Source organism: Dromiciops gliroides, chromosome 3, assembly GCF_019393635.1.
Source record: "Dromiciops gliroides isolate mDroGli1 chromosome 3, mDroGli1.pri, whole genome shotgun sequence".
Classification (NCBI taxonomy): domain Eukaryota; kingdom Metazoa; phylum Chordata; class Mammalia; order Microbiotheria; family Microbiotheriidae; genus Dromiciops; species Dromiciops gliroides.
Window position 1 is genome coordinate 293,551,255 of NC_057863.1, and position 13,717 is coordinate 293,564,971.

At 34.5% G+C, this 13,717-nt stretch overlaps 1 pseudogene; it reads right to left on the bottom strand.

Annotated features, from left to right (window-relative positions):
- Window positions 1-3,760: 3,760 nt before the first annotated feature.
- On the bottom strand, window positions 3,761-6,105 carry LOC122747497 (annotated as a pseudogene).
- Between the last annotated feature and the right edge of the window lie 7,612 nt (window positions 6,106-13,717).

Here is a 13,717-nt window from a genome sequence, read left to right on the forward strand (position 1 = left end):
CACAAAAATTGACTGAAGAAAATAATTCCTTAAAAAATACTATTGGCCAAATGGGAGAAGCAAATTGGCCAAATGGAAAAGGAGGTACAAAAGCTTACTGAAGAAAATAATGCCCTAAGAATTAAAATTGGGCAGATGGAAGCTAATGAATCCACGAGACACCAAGAATATATCCAGCAGAATCAAAAGACTGAAAAAAAATAGGAGAAAATGTGAAATACGTCATATATCCGGGAGACATAATCTAAGAATTATTGGACTACCTGAAAGCCATAATAAAGAAAAGAGTCTAGACACCATACTCCAGGAAGTTATCAAGGAGAACTGCCCTGATATTGTAGAGTCAGAAGATAAAATCATCACTGAAAGAATCAACTATACAAATTATTTAGAAAAAATAGGTGAAAGAGTTCTACCAAATTCCTTTCATGTCACAAATATGGTGTTGACACCTAAACCAGGCAGAGTCAAAACAGAGAAAGGAAATGAGAGATCAATTTCCCTAATGAATATCGATGCAAAAATCTTGAGTAAAATATTAGCAAGGAGGTTACAGTAATTCATAAGCAGGATAATACACTATGACCAAGAATGCAAAGCTGGTTCAACATTAGGAAAACTATCAACATAATCAACCACATAAATTAAAAAAACTGACAAAAATCAAATGATAATCTCAATAGATGCAGAGAAAGCATTTGACAAAATAGAACACTCATTCCTATTAAAAACTTTAGAGAGCATAGGAATAGGTAGAGCTTTTCTTAAAATAATAAGCAATAACTACCTAAAAAATCAGCAAACACTATATGTAATGGGGATAAGTTAGAAGCATTCCCAGTAAGATAAAGGATGAAAAAGGGATGTCCATTATCACCTATATTATTTAATATTGTACTAAAAATTTTAGCATTAGCAATAAAGGAAGAAAACGGAACTAAAGCAATTAGAATAGGCAGGTAGGAAACGAAACTTTCACTCTTTGTAGATGATATGATGGTATACTTAAAGAATCCTAAAGAATCAAATAAAAAAATGCTTGAAACAATTAACAACTTTAGCAAAGTTGCAGGATATAAAATAAAAACACATAAACCATCAGAAACCATCAGCATTTCTATACATGACCAACAAAATTCAGCAGCAAGAGATAGAAAGAGAAATTCCATTTAAAGTGACTGTAGACAATATAAAATACTTGGGATTCTACCTGTGAAGACAATCCCAGGAACTCTATGAATACAATTTTGAAACACTTCTCCAACAAATAAAATCACTTCTAAATAATTGGAAAAATATCAATTGCTCATGGATAGGTCGAGCTAATATAATAAAAATTATAATTCTACCTAAATTAACTTACTTATTCAGCGCCATACCTATCAGACTACCTAAAAATTATTTTGTGGAGTTAAAAAAATAACAACAAAATTCATCTGGAAGAACAAAAGTTCAAGAATATCAAGAGAACTAATGAAAAAAAATGCACAGGAAGGTGGGCTAGCTGTACCAAATCTGAAGCTATACTATAAAGTGGCATTCATCAAAATTATTTGCTACTTGCTAAGAAATAGTGTGGTGGATCAATGGAATTGGTTAGGAACAAGAGAAACATTAGTAAATGACTATAGCAATCTACTGTTTGATAAACTCAAACACTCTAGCTTCTGAGTTAGGAACTCACTATTTGACCAAAACTACTGGGAAAACTGGAAGACAGTATGGTAGAAACTAGGCATAGACCAACATCTTACACCAAAATATACCAACATAAGGTCAAAATAGGTAAATGATTTAGACATAAAGGGAGATATTATAGGTAAATTAGGAGAGGAAGTAGTAGTTTACTTCTCAGATCTATGAAGAGGAAAAAATTTGTGTCCAAACAAGAGATAGAGAATATTATGAAATACATGATGGATGATTGTAATTACTATAATTTTTAAAAAAAATTCTTTACAAACAGAAGCAATGCAGCCAAAATTAGAAGGAGGCAGAAAGCTGGAAAAAAATTTTTACAGCCAGTATTTCTATTAAAGGCCTCATTTCTAAAATATATAGGGAATTAAATCACATTTATAAGAATGCAAGTCATTCCCCAATTGAGAAATGTTCAACAGATATGAATGGGCAGTTTTCTTTCTTTTTTAAAAATTAATAAAGTATTTTATTTTTTTCCTGTTACATGTAAAGATAGTTCTCAACTTTTGTTTGTACAAGCTTTCCAATTTCAGATTTTTCTCCCTCCCTCCCTTCCCTCCCCCCTCCCCTAGACAGCAGGTACTCTGATATAGGTTTTATATATATATATATATATATATATATATATATATATATATATATATATATATATATATATATATATATATATATATATATATACACATACACACACACATACATACACATACACATATACATATATATGTATGTATATATATACATACATACACATATACATATACATATATATGTATATATACACATATATATGTATATATATACACACATAATAACATTAATCCTATTTCTGCATTAGTCATGTTATAAGAGAAAAAATCAGAGCAATGATGAAAAACCTCAAAATAGAAAAAACAACAGCACCAAAAACAAAAGAAATAGTATGGTTCATTCAGCATCTATACTCCACAGTTCTTTTTTTTTTTCTTGGATTTGGAGATCCTCTTCTATCATGAGTTCCCTGGAACTCTTCTGAACCATTGCATTGGTGAGAAGAATATAGTCCATCACAGTAGATCAACACTCAATGTTGATGATACTGTGTACAATGTTCTTCTGGTTCTGCTCATCTCACTCATCATCAGCCCATGCAAGACCCTCCAGGTTTCTCTGAACTCCTCCTGCTCATTGTTTCTTACAGTGCAATAGTATTCCATTGTATTCATATACCACAACTTGTCCAGTCATTCCCCAATTGATGGGCACCCTCTCAAATTCCAATTCCCTGCCACCACATAAAGAGCAGCTATAAATATTTTTGTACATGTGGGTCCCTTTCCCCTTTCCATGATTTCTTTGGGAAAAAAGACCCAAAAGTGGTATTCTGGGTCAAAGGGTATGCACAGCTTTATTGCCCTTTGGGCATAATTCCAAATTGCTCTCCAGAATGGTTGGATCAGTTCACAGCTCCACCAACAATGAATCAGTGTTCCAATTTTCCCACAGCTTCTCCAACATTTATTATCTTCCTTTTTTGTCATTTTAGCCAATCTGATAGGTGTCAGGTGGTACCTCAGAGTTGTTTTAATTTGCATCTCTCTGATCATTAGAGATTTAGAGCATTTTTTCATATGGGAATAGATAGCTTTGGTTTCTTCATTAGAAAACTGCCGAACAGGCATTCTGGAGAGCAATTTGGAACTATTCCCAATGGGCTATGGGACCGTACATACCCTTTGACCCAGTAATAACACTACTAGATCTGCATCCCAAAGTGATCATAGGAGAGGGAAAAGGACCCACATATACAAAAATATTTATAGCAGCTCTCTTTGTGGTGGCAAAGTATTGGAAACCAAGGGAATGCCCATCAATTAGGGAATGGCTAAACAAGTTGTAGTATATGAATGCAATGGAATACTATTGTGCTGTAAGAAACAATAGGCAGGAGGATTTTAGAGAAACCTGAAAGGACTTACATGAACTGATCTTGAGTTCAAGAGGACATTATACATAGCAACAGCAACATTGTGTGATGATCAACTGTGATAGACTTGCCTCTTCTCAGAAGTGTATTGATCTAAAACCACTTCAAACAACTCATGATAGAAAATGTTCTCCACATCCAGAATTCTGAATGTCGATTGAACCATATGTTTTCTACTTCTTGAATGTTTTTTCTCTTTTTTTAGGTTTTTCCTTGCATGCTGTTTCTTCTTTCATAATATGAGTAATGTAGAAATATGCTTAATGGGATTGTACATATATAACCTATATCAGATTGCTTTCTATTTATGAGAACAAGAAATTCTATGAAAACAAATGTTGAAAGCTTTCTTTACATGTAACTGGAAAATAATAAAATACTTATATGATTTAAAAAAAATCATTACATCAATTATTTGTATATAATTTAATAAATATGAGTTTTCTCTTCAGGGAAGCAGATCATTATCCCTCTATAATTCAGGAGATGATCCTTGAGAATTGGTGTGGACAGATAATTCATAATACAGTAACCTACCTAGCAATGAGTATATTTGAGTTTAGCTAGACTGGTACTTCAAAAAAGAGATGGATAGTTTAACACCAGGTCTATAGCCAAAGTTTTTCCAGTTTCTTATGCTCTGGAAACCTCCATGCCTCTGGGGCATGAAACAATGGTTATAATGAGAGTTTGTATGGCTCAGAAACAAATGTGCATGTATTTTGGAGGCATATCCTATAAAAATCAAGTAATGATGTTCAAAACTTACCTTGCCATACAAAATTCATAGTGAAATTCCCTATATTTCACTCACTCTAGTATCAAATTTGGCTTGTAATGTTTTCATCAATCTGTATTTTCCTGAAAATTGGAACAAATACCTATATCAAAAATAAATCATTGCTCTCTAACCTTATTACATGGTATTCATGAGTTCTTATAACTCCTTCCCCCTCCACCATTCCTCAAAAATGTATCACCCCAAAATAATACTAGAGATGAACCACTTGAAACTTAGAATGGTTCTCCAATAAGATATTTAACCAGACTCATTCTAAAGGCTTTTCTTGCTTTATCAACTATCCTATGATATCTTAATTTTAGTGTAGTGTATTAGTAAACCCATTTTACTGATGAAGAAACAGGCTGAGATGGTTGTCTTTTGTTCATTAACATAAAGACAGTGAGTGTTAGGCACAATTTGAATTCAGTGATCACTAGATTCCACACGGAGTGTTTTATTTTTTGTCTATTCTATACTATTGAAATGCCTTTTATTTAGAAAATTACAATAAACTTTTTGTTCTTTTTTGATATTTGAAATATCTTTTTATGATTTAAATTAAAAAGGAGCAAGAATGATGATAACAAACATGATTTAGCACTAACTATTGTTATGGGACTGTAGCTTGAATTGATTCCTTGTTCCTTGATTGAAATTCAAGGAGATGTAATTGCAGTCCATAACAGCTAAATACACAAGTCCAAAATATGAATTATATTTCTTTTAAACTGCCAGATTCACTCTGAAGCCCATTAATTTCCTCCAGCATCCTAAAAATTATTCAAAAGTTCTGCTCAGCTATTTAATAAAGTAGCAAACACACTATACCACTGACAACACAGGACAATTGCATATAACACTAAACCTCTAATTCTGGGCTCATTACCTTATTAGGCAATGTAGTTTTCTGAGCAATATAAGTCTTACTCATACTGTGATAGCTGTTTTGGGTCCACGACAACTGGAGGTTCAAGAACAGGTATAGTAACAAACTTCAAATTACTGACTCTAATAAGTTTTCTAGCAAGCCAAAGAAAGAGTTTAACAAAGTTTTGGTTATATTTGGCTGAAATATCATAGTTACCGGATATTCTTCTTCCTATGAAAGACAATTGATTTTACCTTGACTTTTCTGGCCTTAATATCTACTGTGTTGCTATAAAATTCTTTTTTGTGTTTTTTTTGTTTTGTTTTGTTTTTGGTGAGACAATTGGGGTTAAGTGACTTGCCCAGGGTCACACAGCTAGTAAATGTCAAGTGTCTGAGGCCAGATTTGAACTCAGGTCCCATTGCTATACAATTCTAATGGCATATTTTCACATACTCATATTATACCTCTGTGCCAGTTAGGTACCTTCCTGTAAGTAACTCTTAAGGTTATATGAAACATAATAATGGCAGACTGAGCTTGAATGTAATAATCATCTCTCAGACCACTAAATTTCTCGTGGCCAGCTGTATCCCATATGTTGAATTTAAGAGGATTTCTATTACTATGGAATACTAGAGAATGGACCTCATAATGCAAGATGGCTATATACTTCTAAAATTCATCAGTCAACTGATGTTTTCCAAATGTGTTTTTTTTTCTAGTACCTCCATCAGCAACTAATACAAGTTTGAATTGCTCCTGGGGTTCTCCTTGGTTGTCCATTGTGATGATTCTTCCAGATATATCTCTGTTTCTGCCTGACTGAATGATGGAAAGATTGTGGCAGCCAAAAACTAACTAATTATGAGTTAGAAAATGCTATGGAAGACCTTTAACCAGCCACAGAAGAGACAATAGGACGTAAGGTCCTGACTTTCCATGACTTTCTCACTCAGAAGATTAAAAGAGATTTCTCCGACAATCTTGTCTCTTCCAATTACTAAATCTTTGGGATTTGTCCTTTGATCTTGATGTCACTGAAATTCTCTACTAAGGAGAAGATTAGGGAATAATTCAAAAATATGGTCAACATCAATAAGAGAAGAGCCAAAATCAGAAATGGTTGTGGATCCAGTAGTGGAAATAGAGTCCATAGTAGCAACTTTGGGGAAGGGTGGACATAAAGTTAATTATAATAAATCTGGATGGGAAGATTCAATTATAATTCATCTTAGGGATAGGGCTTATTGGGGGGAACAAAGGGGCCAGAGAGTGAGAGATTCTTTACCCCCTTCATAGCTGGGCTACTTAGAGTGGTGTTTGTATTAGGGGTAACTCTGAGGTAACATAAGAAGGATCCTGCCTGAGACTACACTGTAATTCACTGAAAAAGATAACATTAATGTTTATGAAAAAGCATTTGTGTCATTTGAAGTATCCACCATTTATTGGTTACAAAGAAAATTGTTAAGGCAAATATCTTCTCCCCCAAAAAAGGAATCTGTGTGGCATTTTATATTCATGATTTCACTTTCTACTCACAACTACCCTCTCAAACTAGTAGTTGTCATGCAAGTTTAAATTATAGGATGTTAAGCCCAAAATAAAAATGGAAATAATATCTCCTCCCTGGGAATTGTTTTGCTCTTTAGTTTTAGCTATATATCAATATTTCATTATTAGGGCTATTATGCTTCTCTAATTTATCTAGAATGATTGAACACTAAGTTTTGCCAGGTAAGCAAATATTTGATAAAATAACAGCAAAGATCAGCATTATCCAAAGATTATCCAAAGCTCCTTAAAAAAAGCATTATTTAATTAGATCTTCACAATAAACCATTGGTGTAGGCTGGTTAGGTGTAGTTGCATTCTCTTCACATATGAGGAAACAAATTCTGATAGTAAGTAGCAGAGATGAAACTTTAATCCATTTCATTTTTTGGCTTCATGTCAAACTGAATTTAAGCTCATATGTAAAGCAAAAACAATGCTGTCTCTTGAAACATGTATTTTTAATCTGAAAAATAAGCAGACTTGTATGACAGCATTATATAAAATTTTGGAGCAAGGAAGAGCTGGATTCAAGACTTGTCTCTCACACATAAGTGCTTTGTGACTTAGAGCAACATTCTGAGAATATATATTGCTGAGGAGGCTTGAGCTGCTTTGGTAGAAAGAATTTCCTAATCTGGGAATAAAATGATAGGACCAGTCCCTCTCTATCTATAAAATAAACAACATATTCAACTTGATTTATAGTCCATGAGAGATTTAGTTATATTTTACCACTGGGTGCTAGTATAAGATTTACACTGAGAATCAGTGCAGTGGAATGGCAAGATCACTGGACTTGAAGGCTAAAGATATTGTTAAAACCGATTTTTTTCCTCTCCATTCTACTGTTTCTCTTCCTTAGTTTCAATCTATTTAATAGCCTAGGACTTTAGTAGGCTTTTTATTTACAAAAGTTATTTTAGTAGTTTATTAGAAAAATAAATATCTGATATAGTTTGGTACCATATAACAGAGCTGTCTAATGATTTAGTTTTAAGCATAGAAAGGATTTAGAATCTAGTTTCAGACCTCTTGTTCAGATGTGTCTGACTTTTCATCACCCTGTGGTGATACTGTCCATGGGGATTTCTTAGAAAAGATACGAGAATGATTTGTCATTTCCTTCTCCAGCAGAATAAGGAAAATAAAGGTTGTGACCTGCTCAGGGTCATAGGAAGTATCTGAGTCCAAATTTGCACTGAGGAGGCCAGAGCCAAGATAGCAGAGGAAAGAAAGTAACTTGCCTGAGCTCTTCCGAAGATCCTACAAATACCTTCAAATAATGCCATAATACAAGTTCTGAATCCACAGAACTCACAAAAGGACAGCATGAAATACTTTTCCAGACAAAGACAACTTAAAAGGTAGGCAGAAAATATCTGTTGTACTAGGTTGAGAGGGGAACCCAGTCCAACATATATCTAGCCCCAACAAACCAGAAACAGGCCCTGGGAGCCTCTGAATAATCAGTAGCAGCAACTGCTGGAAATTAGCCAACAGATGGTAAGAGGATTGAACATTTGGCCAGGAGATTATAGGGGTCTCTTTGCTAGCACCAATTCAAGTTTCTGTTGTTTTCCCATACTCAGACTCAGGACAGAGTCTTTGTTGGTGGTCCCAGGAAGGGGGAGAGAACAAGCACATCAGAGCTTGCAGTCACAGTGAAGTGGGATTCTGTTCATAGTTCCAGGACAAAAACTCAGACCTGTGGTTGACTGCAGATCAGACCACAGGCCAGGAGAGTTAATAAACATACCACTCCTTAAATCATACTACCTTGAAAGAATGAAAAACTTACAAATTCCTAAAAGTATCTCTGAAAACAGCTGCACAAACCCCTAGAAGCTTGGAACACTGCTCCCTCCAACCTGGAAACAGTGCCTCACTTTAACAAAGAGTTAAAAGTCAAGAAACAGGCTGGAAAATGAGCAAACAGAAAAAAATTCTGAACATAGAAATTTTCTAAACAGTATCAAAAATATTGTGTGATAATCAACTGTGGTATACTTAACTCTTCTCAGCAATACAAATGGTCCAAGACAATTCCAAAGGACCCATGATAGAAAATGCTCTCCAAATCCTGAAAAAAGAAGTGTGGAATCTAGATGCAGATTGAACCATGGTGTTTCTACCTTTTTGTTTTTCTTTTTTTTCTTTCTTGAGGTTTTTCCCTTTTGTTCTGATTCTGCTTTCACAACATGATTTGTGTAGAAATATCTTTAACGTGATTGTATATATATATATATATATATAACCTATATCAGATTGCTTGCTGTTGTGAGAAAATAATTATTACTAATGGAGTTTTGGAGGGGACCCCCTCACTCAGAAACTCCGGCTGGTTTCTCAGAGAAAACCCAGAGTCCTTAGAAATGGAAATCAGATTCTCTGTAGACAACAGAAACTGCACCTATCTATAAAGCTCTGCCACAGAAGGTATGTCTTTCATATGACCCTGAGTTCAGCATGACACTGACCTCAGCACATATAGCATATTTTGATATGGACCACCCCCATGTCCTGCAAACCAATGGATTTGAATGATGCTAGCCAATTAGCTTTGAACAGTGTGTAAGGGCCACCTCTGGTCTGCTTACACTCTCTCCCACTCTTGCTTGGCCTGGAAAGCTGAAGGAGGCAGGTGTGCAACTCCCCTCACTCTCTTGTCTATCTAGGTAATGTAGGGCTTCTGAACTCTAATTCAGAGTCATGTGTTCTTTCTTTACTAACATTTAATAAGACTAATAAGAGCTTTATGCCAAAAACAGGTGCAGTGGTCTCTAATTTAGAAGTAGCAATGTATTAGAAACCCCAACTAAGTTCCCCAATAACTTAGAACAGGGACAGGCTTCCCCTCAATATTTCAAATGACATACTATCTTGGGAAGGAGGGAGGGAAGGGAGAGGGAAAAAAATTTGGAACTAGAAATCTTATAAAAAACAATGTTTAACTTAGTAGCCATGTGACCCTGGGCAAGTCACTTAACCTTCATTGCCCTGCAAAAAAAAAAAAAAAAAAAAGAAAAACAAATAAACAAATGTTTATAATTATCTCTACATCTAACTAGAAAAGAATAACATACTTCTATGATTAAAAAAAATATTGAGGAGCCCAAAGAGCTTTTCTTTATATGGGTTATATCTCCTGTTATTTACTGTAGTTGATATTAAAATTGATAATTAAAAAATTATATATTTATTAATTTAAAAATTTCAATAAACCCATTACATGTTAACATACATATTTCTATAAAATAACTATATTTTCCAAAAGAAATAAAAATGTAGTGAGAAAAAAAAAGATAATCTGGTCCTCCCTTCACTTTGAGGAGTTGCCACATTTTGCTATGATCCACACATTCAAAGCCTTTAATGTAGTCAACAAAGCAAAAGCAGATTTTCTTTTCTGGACCTCCCATGCTTTCTCCATAATCCAGCTCCTTGAAGACAGACATCCATTTGTTTTTGTCTTTGAATCACCAGCTCCCTTCTCAGTATCTAGGATAGAGTAGTCACTCGATTAATGAAGATTTTGTTGAATGTGTGAATGAATGAATCATTTTGAAAACTTTTCATATTGGAAAGAATGATCTTTTTTTTTTTTTTTTTTGCAGGGCAATGAGGGTTAAGTGACTTGCCCAGGGTCACACAGTTAGTAAATGTCAAGTGTCTGAGGCCAGATTTTAACTCAGGTCCTTCTGAATCCAGGGTTGGTGCTTTATCCACTGAACCATCTAGCTTCCCCCAAGAATGATCTTTTAAAGTTTAGCTTTACTACAATGGACTTTGAAAATGCAGGGCCAGTTTCAGAGCATGATGAAGAATACATCTGAAGACTTTTTGTTTTGGTCAAACTTCAGTTTTACCACAATTTAAAACATGAACCAAGAGAATACTTTTCCACTACCAAAGCAAAACCTTTCTTTCCATTCTTTTTCAATGATTTACCCCTTCCTCAGCTACTCCCTAAAGACTTTTATCTTCTTGAGACAAAAGAGCTCATAATCCCCTCATTGGTAGCCCTTTATTTGACTCAGATACATCACACATTCCTTTCTATCTCCTTATTCCTCTCTCCCTTTTATATATACACCCTCCCATTTGTTTTAGCCTCCTGGGGGGGGGGAGAGAAATAATTCTCCTGTCAACAAGATATTGCCAGGTTTTGTCAATATTGCCCTACATCTGCATCTTCACTGATACCTCCACTAGATTTCACCCTCAAGCCTGTCTCCTTGGTTACATTTATGTAGAAATCTCTTAAGGATTTCTCTTCTGTCACTCTGTTGCTGTTGATGTCTTTGCTGCATTCATGCCTCCTATGTTTTTATTTCTAGGGTATTTGAGATGCAAATAACTTCTTGAGGGTTGTTTTTCTTTCTAAGAATGTTTCAAGTGCCTTTTTATTATTAAATGTTCTTTTTTTCTGTTATGGTTAAGTACAGAAGCACAGATTTATAAAATCCATTCCTTTTGGCTACATTTTGAGCTCCACTGCTCTTTGGAGCACATTATTCCATTCTCTCCTGTATTTTCTGGAGGGTGCAAAATATTTTTATGTGATTCAAATTTCCTTTCCATTGTCTCTTTTTTTTATTTTACCAGACCATTCTTTTTTTTCCAAATTACATGTAAAAAAAGTTTTTAAAAATTCACGTTTGTAAAATTTTGAGTTCCAAATTTTCTCCCACCCTCTATTCCCTTCCTCCTCCTGAGGCCAAATAGCTATCTGATAGAGGTTATACATTACAATTATGTTAAACATATTTCCACATTAGTCATGTTGTAAGAGAAGAGTCAGAGCAAAAGGAAAAAAGATCCACAAGAAAGAAGAAACAACAAAAGTAAAAATAGTATGCTTCAATCTACATTCAGATTCCATAGTCCTTTTTGTTGGATGTGGAGAGAATTTTCCTTCAAGAGTCTCTTGGCATTGTCTTGGATCATTGTATTGCTGAGAAGAGCTAAGTTTATTACCATTGATCATCACACAGTGTTGTTGATACCCTATACAGTGTTCTCTTGGATCTGCTCATTTCACTCAACATCAATTTATGTAAATAGTTCCAGGTTCTGAAATCTGCCTGCTTTTCATTTCTTATAGCACAATAATATTCCATTAAATTCATATACCACAACTTGTTTAGCCATTCCTCAACTGATGGGTATCCCCTAAATGTCCAATTCTTTGTGAACACAAAAAAAAGAGCAACTGTAAATACTTTTTGTACATGTGGGTCCTTTTTCCTTTTTTCTGATCCCTTTGGGATAAAGACCTAATACTGGTATTACTGGGTCAAAACACATCAGTTCATAGCTCTACCAACAGTGCATTAGTGTTCTATTTTCCCACATCTCTGAAAACATTTAGTATTTTCCTTTTCTGTCAAATTAGCTAGTTAGGTGGGGGGGGGGATACCTCAGAGTAGTTTTAATTTGCATTTCTCTAATTGGTAATGATTGAGAACCAAATATATGTATACATATGTGTGTGTGTGTGTGCATGTGTGTGTGCATGCGTGTGTGTATAGATAGCATTAATTTATTTATCTGAAAACTACCCATTCATATCCTCTCACCATTTCTCAATTGGGGAATGACTTGTATTCTTATATAATTGATTCAGTTTTCTATATGTATCTAGATATAAGGCCTTTATTAGAAACACTGTCTGTGAAAATTGTTTTCTGCTTTTCTTCTCATATTGTTTGTACAAAAACTTGTTAAATTTAAAGTAATAAATATGATCCTTTTTGCATTCCATAATGGTATCTCTTATCTTTGGTCATAAATTTTTCCCCTCTCCATAGATCTGACAAGTAAACTATTCCTTCCTTTTGTAATTCACCTTTGATATCACCCTTTATATCTAGGTCCTGTACCCATTATGGCTTTACTTTGGCATAAGACACAAGATATAGGTCTATGCCTAGTTTCTGCCATACTTTTTTTCCCCCAGCAGTTTTTGTCAAATAGTGAGTTCTTATCCCAGAGGCTAGAGTCCTTGGGTTTATCAAAAAGGAGACTGCTACATTCATGTACTGCTGTGTTTTGTGTACCTACCCTGTTCCAGTTTGCCAATCTCTTTCTTAGCAAATAGTTTTCATGGTTGCTGCTCTAATATAGTTTTAGACCTGGTACAGCTAGACCCCCTTCCATTCATTTATTCCCTTGATATTCTTGACCTTTTATTTTTCCAGATGAATTTTGTTATTATTTTTTTAGCTCTATAAAATAATTGTTATAGTTTGATATGGTACGGAATAATATATTAATTTAGGTAGAATTGTGTGAGATTTAAAATTGGATATACGAGCATTAAACTCCCTCTTTTAACTTTTCCCTTATATATCTCCCAGACCACTAAGAAAAAGAAGCCTCTGAGCTTTAATCAGTGAGGGATTAGTTTTTATTGTTTGGGAATTAATTAGACAACAAAAGGTGATACCAATTAGGGAAATAGGAAAGTAGAAATGCAAATAAATAATCTTAGATCTAAGCTTAGTCTATATTCCTTTATAAAACTCACCGAATCCCAAACTTCCTGCCAGTCCGAGAACCAGCACCGAACACCAAAAGTGTACACCACAGCTAAGCTGAAAAGCCAGAGAGAGACCAAACTTCCGTTTCACCCTCAGTTTTAAGCTGGCCTGTGGAAGTTCGTCTCGGACTCCACCCCAAAAGGGAGGTCCTTCAAAAGCCGCTTCAGTAGCATGCACTCAACTCTCAAATGATTCAGCTAAAACTTCCATTTTTTACCACAATTGTAATTTTTTAAAAATTAGATGGCCTACCCATGAACAATGGATGTTTCTCCATTTGTTTAAATCTGATTTTA